General features: G+C 38.6%; 1 protein-coding gene across 3 annotated transcripts in view; it reads right to left on the reverse strand.

The window, feature by feature from the left end:
- The window catches only part of RALBP1 (ralA binding protein 1), a 33,549-nt gene that overhangs the window by 17,540 nt on the left and 2,640 nt on the right, over positions 1-13,369 (reverse strand). The gene's annotated exons all lie outside the window — the stretch shown is intronic.

A 13,369-nucleotide genomic window follows, 5' to 3' on the forward strand; every position in this document is an offset into this window, starting at 1 on the left:
TGTTGCAATAAAGCAGGGAAATAAAATAAATACAGCAAAAGCAAATCCATCTCTTAATTATGCTACGGCAAATTAAAGAAGGTAAAAAAATAATGATTATGCTTTTCTGGTATACAGCAATTTCCTCTCTGAGGAGGCTGTATTAGGTCATCTGCACCCAGAGGCTGGTACATTGTTTGTTTGGGAGTTATGGCCAAATAAAAGCTAATACAAAAATTGCTAAAGGAAGCCAACACACAAATTCTCAGCAGTGGAGCTCATGAGCAAAATCTCTTCCTAGCACAGATAAACTTCAGAAATTCCACAGAATGGATATGCTGTATGGGACACCACACCTCCAGAGTCCACTTGGCTGGATTTGGCCCCTTGTGTCTAAATGGTCACAAAGGACACATTCCACAACACTCTTCAGCAGTATCACTCAACTCCTGGGCTTTTATTTACAGATTGGTAGCATACAGAAAAAAATATGACATGGTGTTAATAATTATAGTCCAGCTAAGTGGGTTTTGGGGAGGGTGGTTTGTTTACTTTTTGGGGGCTTGGAATTTTTAATTTTTTTTTAATTCTCATATTTCAGCTCTCTGTATGCAGAGCAGAGTGAAATTTTAGACTATGTATGCAACAGTATCTCCCTACAGGAGATCACTCACAGTGCTTATGGAAATTACCAGTTACTCAGATCAGAATTTGAATAGAGTATGGTGAGACACAGAATTATGATGAGAAAATATTAATGAAATCTTTATTTAATACTGTTCATTCCTTATTCTAGCTAAAGCAGAGGCACTGGCTAAAAATTAAGAAAATGGGGTGTATTTGCAAATGCAACAAATTAAGACTGTAGTTATGTTTCTTATTTCTTTATTTTACAGCTTCAGAAAAAGCATTACTTTCCTATATGCATCATTTCCTAGGCCTTTAAATAAGGGAGAAATTCTATGATGCTCAAATTATATCAAGACCTATCAGCAGAAAAGAGCTTTTAAGCCTAATGAAAAAAAAAAAAACCCTTCCACTTTAATAATGTGATGATAAATCTCTACATTCCTTTGGCTTTTACCATTTTCTTCTGACGGCAATAAAAAACTGAAAAAATCAGGGACTTTTTAGGCATTTTGAGAAGGAACATTTCTAACAGGTTTGCTCTTCAGCCAACTTCTCCCTCTCAGACTTTTTCTTCCCAATCTCTTACTGCTTCAGTCCTGCCTCCCCTGTGCAGCAGGTCCCTTCCCTCAAATTGCTTCTCTTCACCCATGCAGTTCTCACGTGTCAGGAGATTCAATAACTCACTGCTGCCACATGAGGAAGGTCACACTACTTCCCCCATTAACTCTCCTCTGCCTCCAATTGCAGCAGTTTGCTCCTTTTGAGATGATTCAAGTTGCTAGGTGCTCCAACAAGCTTCTGCTGCTGAGCTGGCTTCTGGAAGAGCTCAACAAGCACTAACAATGAAAAGCAGAGAAGTGGCAGAACCACGATGACAGGAGTGCAACCTCCCTCTTTGGGCACCTCTGTTTCGTCATACCGCACACAGAGCTTCATCTCCTCGGATTTCAGTTATTTCTTAGTATTTATAACTTAAAGCTTTGATTTCTTTACCACCAAGTGTCAGTATTCCCATAGCTCTTGTTTTGACTTACTGCTCTGTTTCACCCTCAGTGTATCACAGACAATCTGATCTTCATCTGCATTGGTCTCTATGACTCAAGCTTTCAACTTTCCCTCATCTTGTTTTTTATTTGGGCAATTCCTACTTTCCTGCTGCACACCACTCACTTGCAGATAAAGCTCACTCTCTTCTTCCTCTGTTTCTTCTATCTGATTAATTACCAGTTCCCCCTTCTTCCTGAATGTTCTCTGCTGCTGTTTTTTTTCCTCATGATTATGTACCTCATCCTTTTACCTTGTCCCCATTTCTCCCACTGGCTCTCAGTCTCTCCCCAGTATCGTAAGTCCCTTCCTTAACCCCCTGCCAACAGCAGGCTCCTTGACTCCCACCACTTCTCCTTCACTTGACATTTGACTCTTCTTCCACAGGAGCCACAAATGCTGTTACATGACAGGATCAGAGATCTTCTTGCAGTTCAAGCACCTTCTTAGACCCAGCTACTTTTTCAGTACTCTGAAAATACAGTTTCATGAACCACCTTCCTGTTCAACACTGAGTCGAGCCTTCAGAATAACTGGATGTCAAATAGCCTTCATTGAAAATGGGCAGAATAGTGACCTTTCTTCTATCCCCCAAGGAAAGACTAAATTCTAGGAGATTTTAAACATGGAAAAAAGGTATATCATTAACACAAAATCTCCTAGCCATCATGCTATCACCACCTTTCTAGACCATAGACTAAGCATGGGAAAGTGGGTTGGGGAAAGGAAGGAAGATACCTGCACAGGCAAAATAATGTGGTTTTTCAAACCTCATTTTTGAGAATAATTGAACTCATTTCTAAAAAATTCAGTGTGAGCTGCATATTTAGTAAGTAAAGATGAGGTTTAGCAAAACCACTGAAAAGGGAAGACAGAGACTTGACAGCCAGCTTTAATAGATCTCACTTTCAACAGTGTATCATCGAAGTCGGTATGAACACATTAAGAAGAGGCACAGTCTGAAAGACCAAATTCACAGCTCTTTCATTCAGTACAGAAGGCTCCATTATTTCTGTTTTGCACTGAGTCTGTACTGTGAATTTGTGCTTTGTAACCAATTGCAACAGCAGAAGCAAATTAGAGCAGGTGATTGCATGCACAGATGTTATTTTGTAAAGCTTCTGGGTGGAATGAAGGATGTGGAGTTTTTCTGCAACAAGTATTATGCAAGACCACATCTGAAGCACAGTGGGTGTCCCCTGGTCTCTCCATTTTGCCACAGACACCTGAACACCCGGGTGTTACATTGAAAATAGTCCCAAGAACTCACTAATCAAAGGATGGAGGCAGAGTGAGGACACTCACTGCTCTATCTCAATTATCCAAAAGCAAGACAGTGAGCATAGCAGTAACTCACTCCACTGACAACAGACCTTCAGTCCAAAATATCTGTATATGGGTGAAGGACCTGATTCTTGCAGAAATGAGGCACACCATTTTTGGACAAAAATATCATAGTAACAAACACAGCTCAATTTTGGAAAGCAATGAACCATAAGAATAAGAAAAACTATTACTTGTGGGCTAAGTATGTCAAAACACTTCAGAAACCATGAATGGTACTCATATAATAGTTGAAACTTTTGAATAAGATGATAAGAAGATCAAATTAGAATTTATTTACCAAGACTATACAAGGTTTGTATCACATCTAAGTTCTGTATCTATTGCATTTTTTACAACATACTGAAAAGCTTAATACAAATCACTGTTTTCATTTGAACACTTCTTAGATGGCCTCTGATATAATTTTGACATTTGACTGCATGGCAGCGTTTCAGTCTGTTTCATTTAATAAGCAGCAACCAGGTATAAAATCAGTGCCTTTTCCTTTCTTTAATAAGGCAACACAGCCATGAAAGGAGAAGGAACAGGGAAGTACTTCGTGTAGACAGGCAAAGCAAGTTTAAAATTTCACAAGTCACAAGTAATCACACAAACGCAGCATTAAGTAATTCCCCTGTGAGTCACACACTCTTTACAATTGGCAAAAATAAAAGCATCAAGAAGGGACTTCACAGAATTTTTTTATAAAAAGAATAAAATACAAATTGTTTAGCAGAATTCAGGTTCTCCACCTCAGATTAGTTTACAGGATATGTGATGCCATGAGAATGTTGGAAAATTTACTTGAAAGGCATGTGTATAATCATACAGTTGAAGTCACATAGGAGCAAGCTGTACATTTTTCAAATAATGCTAGCATCAGATGACCTCTAAGAGTAACAAAACTAGCTTTTGTGTGGTCTCTCATTTACCTATAGATGGATAAAGTCTGCCAGTTACAGCACCACCCAAGACATTTCAAGTTTGGCTCCGAGAGTCCATTCCAGCTCAGGAGTGATATATAAACAGACAAAACTACTTAGCTCTCAACAACCAGTGTGCTACAGACCACATCCATATCTGAGTGGGCTCTTGGAGGAGCCAGCTCACATTTAGAATATGCAGCTGTATCCAGAATACTCCCTATTATTGAGGGTATTCCAGTTCTTCAATAATCTAATCAGTAGGGAGCCAGCCTTAAAATAAAAAATTAAGTAATACCCCAGGCATTTGAGAAATATCAAAACCAAGGTTTCCAATCCCATTATGATAAAGTCTTGCAATCACATGAAGATAAAATCTCCAGACATGTGAAAGCATGTGCTTTCCAGTTTGGTTCACTTCAGGGAAAACAGTATTAAAGCCCCTAGCCTACAAAATTCTGTAGAGCTCCATCAGGATGCAATTCACAGGCTGTTTCCAAGACACACATTTTGGGAAAAAGAAAAGACCCTGTAGGAAAAGACCCTGTTCCGTGATGCTGCTTCCTGCACTGGCTATACCATCACACTGCTATTATGCTGAAACATCCTACTTCCCTGGAGAGGCAGGCTGTGACAATTTATATCCCACTACCTCTTCAAAGCAAGCAGTCTACAAGAAAAGTTTGGGCACAGATCTTTGCCACACGGTAACAAACGAAGCCCTATACAGAGGGTACACAAACTATGCCCCACATGTGCTTCCCCCTCTCCATGTGGCTCATTCCATCCTTCAGGGATACCACAGCAAGTCCTCCCACGTCTTTCCCCAGCTGAACCAATGGCCATGGAAGCAGTTTCAAAGCAATGCACTACATTATGATCACAACCAAATATATAAGAGGCATTTTTGCAAATAACTGTCCAGCTAACAAGCTGTTTAATTGCTTTGCACGGCAGCTTTCTCAAGTAACAAGCAGAAGGCCTGAACTCTGCACCACGAGGCAGACGGGCACTGCACACAAACTAGACTTCTGCAAGAGTATCTTGACTGATCAGCCACCTGCACTGCAACTGCTACTGCCCACCCTGAGAATAATTTCTCATTCTCCAAACTTCTAGGCCATGTGCTACTCTGCTGTTCAGGATTCTCTGTTTCTAACCCCAGCAAATCTCGCTCGTTCCCATGGTTTTGTCGGCACAAAGTAATCCAGTACCTCCAGTAACAGTACTCAAGCCCAGTACATTAGTTTCCCACTCCATGGTTTAGTCACCCAGGCTCTCTTCATTTGCTTCCTTGTCTCCTTTCCTGCAGTGCAGTTCCTCCACAGTCAGGACTGCACCACATCTATCTCACAACCTCTTTCTCACCCAGCAGGTGTTTACAACCTAGACCTGTGCAACCCCAGTTTCGCCATTCCTGTTCTCCACACCCAATGTCTCATCTAACCTCACTCTTGGCTGCTCACTGTTTCCCAGGTTCCCTCACCACCTTCTATTTCTCCCACACTCAGTTCTCATTAAAACTTCTGCAAATTACGGGCTACACGTAAGTAAGGCAATCTGGGAGGTCTTCTCCAGCCAAATTTAGGTTTCCCTTCTAAATTACAAATAGCACTAAAAAGGTTTGCCTGATTACCAAAATATTCATTATTACAGAAAAGAGATATTTTCTTGCTAGCTGAATTCTCAGAAATAGTTTGAAGAATTTGGTTAGTGCTTAGAAAAAAAAATTGAAGTACCAGACTCTGAAACAAAACTTTTCAGAGCAAATTAAAAAATGTTAGCTTTTGATAAGAGCTGAATTACTGAGAGTTGATTTGAATATCACAACTGTCTTGCTAACATACTGAACCCTCCTATACTTCTGGAAAGAGCCACACTGTGAAACATATATAATACCCACTATTGCTTAGACTGGCCTTAGAAACTTTTCTGGTATGACAACCCTGCCACTTCTCTCTTGTCCACCTCTCCAAATTCCACTAGCACCACTAACAGAACAGAAACTTTTACTTTTACTACTTAAAAGAGGGAGGCAGGAAAACACAACAAAAGGTAGACAGTTTACTGTCTTAACAATCATTATAAACATAGTATCAGCACAGGTTTTGTTTGCCCTTGGAACTGTATCCAAGTATTTTTACAATTCACATTTTCTGACAAGCCTTTCAAAGAGTTGTCTAGTCCCCAAAGGTCTGCAGCAGGTTGTACAGACATTATGATTCAGCAAATTAACACTAATTGTTATACTTAATCAGTTACTGGACTGGATCTATTTAATGACAAATTCCCCTGATCAGAAATTTCAACTACAGCATTGTTTAGTCACACTCCAGTACCTGAATGCAGCCAGCTTGAGAACAGCTGCCAATTAGTGGAGTCAGGGAGAAAACAAAAAAACCCATGACTGGTAGAGCTGAATGTACTACAAATGCCGTTAAAAAAGCAAGTGCTATTCAGAGTAAAAAATGCAAAATGAAGCAGAAGAAAAACCAATGGATTCGGCATAAAATATTTCACAGGAATTTTAAGCATTTCTGCTGTTCTTTCAACAGCATCTGCAGACTACCCGTGACAGATCAAACAACAGAGAACAGAATCTAGTTTTCCAGAGGCCAGAGCTCCACACACTCAGCTCCAACACCCAGTAAAAAAAAACTAAGCCTATAAAAACTCTCAATTTTGGGTTTTGTGGGGCTTTTTTTTTTTTTAAGAGTGTCTGAGCTAACACATGCTAAAATACTAGAAATGGCAAGAGTAAACAGCAATTACCAAAGACTCTTTGCTTTGGATTCAACAGTGGCAACAAATCTGGGAATGCCCACACACCAGAAATGCGCACTATAACGCACTGGCCTTTCTGTAACAGCAGTAATTCACCTGGCAAATTCAACAGCAGCAGTGGAGAGGCAGTAAGGCTTTGTGAGGCTCCTGCCAGCAGTAGAGTTCAAGCTCTGTGGAACTCTCGGGAACGCACTCAGCTGATATGTGCAGGCAGGTGCCACTGCTGCTGCATCACCATCATCTTTCGTACCCATTACAACGAAACCAGGACTGGTGTGTGCCCCTCTACAAACATCACTTCACTGGTGTGTCTGCTGGTTTGCCCTTGGAGAGCCACCTGCTGCCACCCTCAAACACAGAGTGCCATACAGAGCCTTGCCACACTCCGGCAACTCCATAAACCTGCTTAACACGTAGAAGGAATGGCAGAGCACGGGCGCTGCATGGAGAGCTGCACACTGAGTCCACATAGTGCGGCTTTTTAATCCGGTATTCAGCTATCATCTTTCAGACGGGATACAGAACAAAATCAATTAGAAACACCATGCTTCTTCACTGAACTGGGTGAATTGTGATCGTTATTTTATTCATAGAATTTTCAAACAGCATTAACTTTGCAGAAGTTACTTCATAATCCTTTAACTGGGAAGTCAGTACAAACAATTCAGTTCACCTTACCAAAGGCAAAGAATACTCAATTCTATGGCCTTATCATACCCAGAAAGAAGAAATTTCTGAAAGTATATTAATAACACATAAACCTTTAGGCCTTGAACTGTGAAAATTAACTTTCTTATGCTTTACATTAAATTTTTGCCACCATCTATTGAACACAGATGAAAAGATCTATCAGTTACAGGATGCCACTTGAACTGACAACTCTGTAGCATAAGAGGAAGCAAAGAACAGCTTTGCTTGGATCTCTTCATAATGTGACACATGACACAGATTATTGATTTCCATGTATGATTCTTTTCATGTTTAAAACCCTGCATGTTCCAGTGAAACAATGGCAAAACATGTTCAGCTTCTAGTGAATATTCAATGGAACTATGGTGGTTGAGCTCAAACCCATCCTACCACAACAGCAGAAAGGAAAAGTAAAAGAAGACTTTGATCCAGAAACACTGTTTATTTTTAGTGATTATTTAATAACTGTGTCTATCAGCTGATTATTCTTAGTGATTATTTGATATCTATGTCTACTACCTTTGTTTTTGGCTTAAGAGTCCTGTTTATTATCAAGCTAACATCAATAGCTATTGACCTGGAAATCAGCCTTCACTGGTTGCTTTATTAAGCCAAATTTGAGTAAAATCAAGCAAAGACTGGGCTGCACACAACTGTTTTCCCAACTTAACAATAATTGACTGATGTGTAACATTTCTGGGCTCCCAGCACAGCAGTTTTTAGCACAGCCTTACTGTAGACGCAGTTCTACCCACCAAAAGGTTTTTTCTGATGTAGCTTGTTTTATTTTGAGATTTGTTTCAAGACACGCCAACAAAATAATTGTTCTACTGATCCATGGTTTGTCTGCAGCAGGAACCTGAGGGAATAGATGTCAATGTCTTTCAAACTCATGTTATATATATATCTAAAAAATAAATTATTTTTAGCATGGTATGTTACGTTTCCATAGAAGAGTAGGGCTGTACCATCTCTTCTTCCTAGACATATTCCCATTAATGCCAGTGACAACTCTTCATCAACACCACATGAAGGATTTAGCCTTTCAGCAAATCTATGAATTTTTAGTTATTTTTTTCAGTACCATATGTAGAGATGGGACTAACAAGTTCTGTTTTTCATGTCTGCCCCAGATTCACTCAACACCCAAGGGCAAAGTCAATTTTAATATTTACAAGTTCAGCAGATTATTAATTATGATTAACATCACAACCTTCAAGGCTGATATGTTGCAAAATGTCATGCATGTGAACACAGAAAACATTCAGAAATACATGCAAGGCAAGGTGTGGCACCACCCACCATGGGGCAGCTGTTGCGGTCTCTGCAGAGAAAGCAGGAATCTGTCATCTGTTAAAATGCCAATTACTGGAACAGCAGCAGGACCCACAAGATCACAGCATTTGCCTTGTCTTCTATGCCAATTTACCTAGTCAGCCTTAGAAGAAAGCTTACATGAAATATCTGCCTTCTAGAAAGATGTATAAACATCCTTAGAATTTAAAATTAAATTCACATATACTTTCTAAAACAGGCTTCATCTAGCTCAGTCTGTAGCATCTACTGCAGCAATTTTCAGCAATGCTATCTTGAAAATATTACAAAAAACCCTCCCCATACCTCAAGAAATTCACTGATTGATGTTTTCAACCTACTTGCCAAATATTATAAAAATGAATTGAATAATAACATACAACACTAAAAATACTGTATGCTTCAGAGATGGAGGAAAAGTTTGGTATTTGATAGCACAAGATCAAACAAGTTCTGATTGCCATTCCCAAATCTGTTGTGTTGCCTTGTCGAAACATAAGTCATACTGCTTTAATTAAAATTAGACCAGATAGCTTAATGGAAGTCCGAATATACAAAAGACCAAAGATGGCCTTTGTTCTATCCATCCCTCAAAATAAGATAAACTGCCTCCATCACTGTAAGGCAATCTTAAGAGTGGTAAAATCCTTGCACATAAGTACTAAAACCAACCAAATGTTATAAACTCACTTGTCAAAATGTCCACCAACAACTGACTGTACTAATCACACACACTAACTGCAAACTTTTTACATGTTTATATATCTTTGAGATGTCTTTGAAGTTTGACTGAAATAACATTAAAACCTTGCTTCCTAAAGGATTTATCAAAAACAAGCAACCAAAAGAAGCCCATAGAAAACTGCAAAGAAATTCAATCATAGACCAAATAAAATATCATAAAATTGCAGCACAGAAAATGAATGATGTAGGTAAAATTGATATGCCTTTATCACTGCTTTTTTGGAGGTGTATACCGGTTCTGGCATATACAAAAGTTACGTTTGTAAAAGCCATTGCCAGAAAATTAGTTCTTATTTATCTTTGTGAAGGAACATGCATTTAAATATCCATCCTAGTGTATCAGTCACACCAGTACACTGAACCAGCAAAGAACTCCACAGGTTCATCACTTCCTCTTTCAGCTGGAAAGATGAATTTGTTTCCTCCAATGATGTTTGAAAACCTGACTGCTTAAAATGCATCTGCTTGCCAGTGGTACACACTGCATGAATTTTGGAGAACTGCAACCCCAAATTTCAGGATGAAAACTACAGAAGCATGACTTGTGAAAGATCTCTGCATCTAGAATTAGTAAGTGGCCAGCATGGAGAAAACTTAGAGAATTTGTCAAGATTAAAACACCTAAAGAACAAGAAAAGATAAAACCACTGGATTGAAACAATCCAAGGAATTTCTGGGTAAATCTGTTCAATCACTTGGTATTTTTTCCCCAAGGTTTTAGTCCATTCAAACAATTAAAAATATCCCATAAAATATAAAAAAGGTCTTTAGGCTATCTTGAAAGAATAGTATCTCCTTTGAAGCCACCACAATTGAAACTCAGAAAAGGAAATGACACTCTTCTTTGAATCCAGTTAAAAAAAAAAAAAAAAGTTATTTTGGGTTTGGTACAGATTAGCATTACACTTTTACATACAGTATTTGGTTCACAATATTAAAATCTACTGGAGTAGATACAATAAAATATCTGTCAACTTAATTATCTTTTATCAGTAATTATACACTACATTAATACACTCAGTATTAAGTATGTGAAAGCAGTATATTGGATATAGGAAAACAATACCAGAGAATTATGAGCTGCCATAGTATTCATGGTAGAAAACCACTACTACTACCATGAAATGAGAAAATTTCATTGCTGGCATGTTTAACACTAGAATTTACATTTAGTACTCAATTAAATTCATGCTAATAAAACTCAATGAAAATTTATTTTCATGGCAACATCCAGAACAAATCTGCACCTGACTGCTGATCCTTGTATTTACAAAACACACCAGGGCAGGCTAGAAATGTTAAAGTAGCAACAAGCTTCACTACAAGGGTAAGCTAAATGTTAAATTTCACAAAAGTCATTAGAGGATAAACCTTAAATTATAGCTTCAAACTCATAGGTGTAAGTCCTATTTACAAGTTAGATGTGATTTTAAAGAGAAGTAATACCCTTGAAATTTTCTTACTTTTTTTTTTTACGAGAAAGAGAAGCTGCAATTTTTGCCACTGTGATATCCTTTTTTCCACTAGTGTCAAGTTAACAATTATCATCATATATTGTGTTTTCAAAAGTCATCCTTTGAGCTCTGGTAGTAGAGCTCTGTGATCAGTTCCAAGAGCTCCTTTCTGCCAGATGTCTTGTCCTTTAGTAACAGGAAAAGTCCAGAGATCCTACTGAACTGTGAAACGGGAAGAAAACCTCACAAGCTGCATTCACCTAGATAACAGAAACCTGTGAAATTTTCATACTAGAGAGGACCAAAATGTACAAAAATACATTTTATCTATACATAACTACTGGAATTGACTCAAGAATTAGTCACTGCTAAGAAATGTACAAAACAACATGAAACTAAATTTATTTTCCTTAAAATAAATTTCGGTTTGGTCCAAACCTGCATTCTGATTTGGAATGTCAAACCTTACCACCCAGCACTCACTCCTCTTTCTTCCTCTCTAGCAACCATCTGGCCGTTCCCACCTCATGCAAACAGCCATCACTCATTCCTTGCTTTCCTTGTGTGCCTCCAGAGACCAGAATAGCCAGTCTAAAAAAGCTCTGTTCCTTGTGGGTGAGGAAGAGAATAAAGACGGCAGAGTGGATATGAGGAATCTGCTCCTACTGTTTGGGAAGCTGACCCCTCCACTGCACTGAAGGGTGGAAATATTCCTATGAAAAAGGATAGCCCCCAGCAGCCAAAACAGGGCATCTGTGCACCTTCACACAGGGTCTGCCCCAGCACTGCACTCCTGTCGGGCTGCAGACAGCAAGAATCATTAACCATTCCCTGCTTTCTCCAGGGAAGACAGAGCCTGGACAGAAGCAAGGCAGGGATCACCTACAAGGTCGTATAATAAATTAATGTGTACCACCAAGGACCATAATCCTTTTTTTAAATACATTTTCTCTTTGAATTGATTGCATAAGGTCTGTGTTTCTGCCTACCTTCCTAGCCCTTACAACAAACGGACAGACAGCAAGTTATTAACAATTAGATTAAGTGACTTACATCACATTCTTCAATTATTACTATTGTATCAGAATAATTGCATTATTTTACTCTGCACTATTTCCTATTTCTGTAGAAAACAATACTAAATTTGCTTATTTAAAATACATTTTCTCTGTAAATATTTTTTTAAACTGGGCTAAATATCAAAATACTATTAACACACATTAACAATTTGCTGTACCTACTGATTTATATTATTACTGTTTTGGCATCTGGCAAGCACTTTTTCTTTATTATTATAAAATTATGTGTTTAGTAAATAATTAGTTGCTATTTTTTAGTCAGGATCCTACACCAAGCTGCTTCTGGAAGAAACTAGGACATCTTCATTATCTGTACCTTTGTTTACTGAGCATCACAGGAACTAGACAAGGAAAAAATACCAATTCATGTTCTCTATTTAAATACACCTTAATTAGTTATCAAAGGAAATACTGCTTGTAGGTGGTGAACTGATTGCTCTTAATGCTGTGATCTCACGGCTTTGAATTTGCAGACCTCTGTCTCTGATGTATACGTGGAATTCATCATTAGATAAGAAAAATAGATTCTTTCTGTGCTTTTTTAATGCACAGTTAATAATAAAAATCACTAAGGACCCAGTTACACATACCAAATATTTTTGGTCAGACATACTTCGTTCAGGTATTAAGTGTTGTTTTTACCTTCTTATTATCCACTGAAGTCACTGTAGCTCATATTTATCTTTTTCACAAATTCTTCCCTACTAGTTCAAAATTGTCACAGCACTTTATTGATGAAACCTAAATAATTTTTTTTTTCCTAGTACATTATCCGCTAGTAACAGGACAGAACAAACTAGAACTCCTTGGACATATTTGACCAAATTTACTGCATGAGCCAACTTACTGGATCACCACTCCTTACTTGGGTAATACCATATAAATCCTCCACTTCCCAGCAGCTGCCCCAAGTAAGCAGTCATTCCCCAGTTTTTACTGCAGCCTAAAGAAAAACTGGAAGCAGGGAGCACTGGATCCCTGCTGCTATTAAGCTTTGCAGACTTGCTGTTGCTGCCACCATCAAAATCTGTTTCACTCTCCTGTACCTCCACACCTTCAACTGAGTTTGTATTCCCTGATGTCATGCCCAAAAGGTGAGGGATGGCTGGGATGAGAAGGGTAAGTATGGACAGGAATGAAGTCATACCAGTCCTTTCTCTAAACTCAGCCTGCATCCTTATGCTTCTGGTTTTGGCCATGGCAAGCAGAAGATGTAAACCTTATCTGCACAGCAGTCACCCCTCAACACCACCACTTCTGTGGATGCAGCCTAAGTAAAACTTCCTACTCCATAAGGTACTTCCAGCCCAACTGTGGGCCCATTTGATATACTTTTTGTTTTTAGCAGCAATTTGAAAACTATGATCCATGAGGCTCTGGGGAACAGCAGGAGTTGATGAAG

The sequence above is a fragment of the Taeniopygia guttata genome, chromosome 2 (assembly GCF_048771995.1).
Source record: "Taeniopygia guttata chromosome 2, bTaeGut7.mat, whole genome shotgun sequence".
In the NCBI taxonomy this organism is placed as follows: Eukaryota; Metazoa; Chordata; class Aves; order Passeriformes; family Estrildidae; genus Taeniopygia; species Taeniopygia guttata.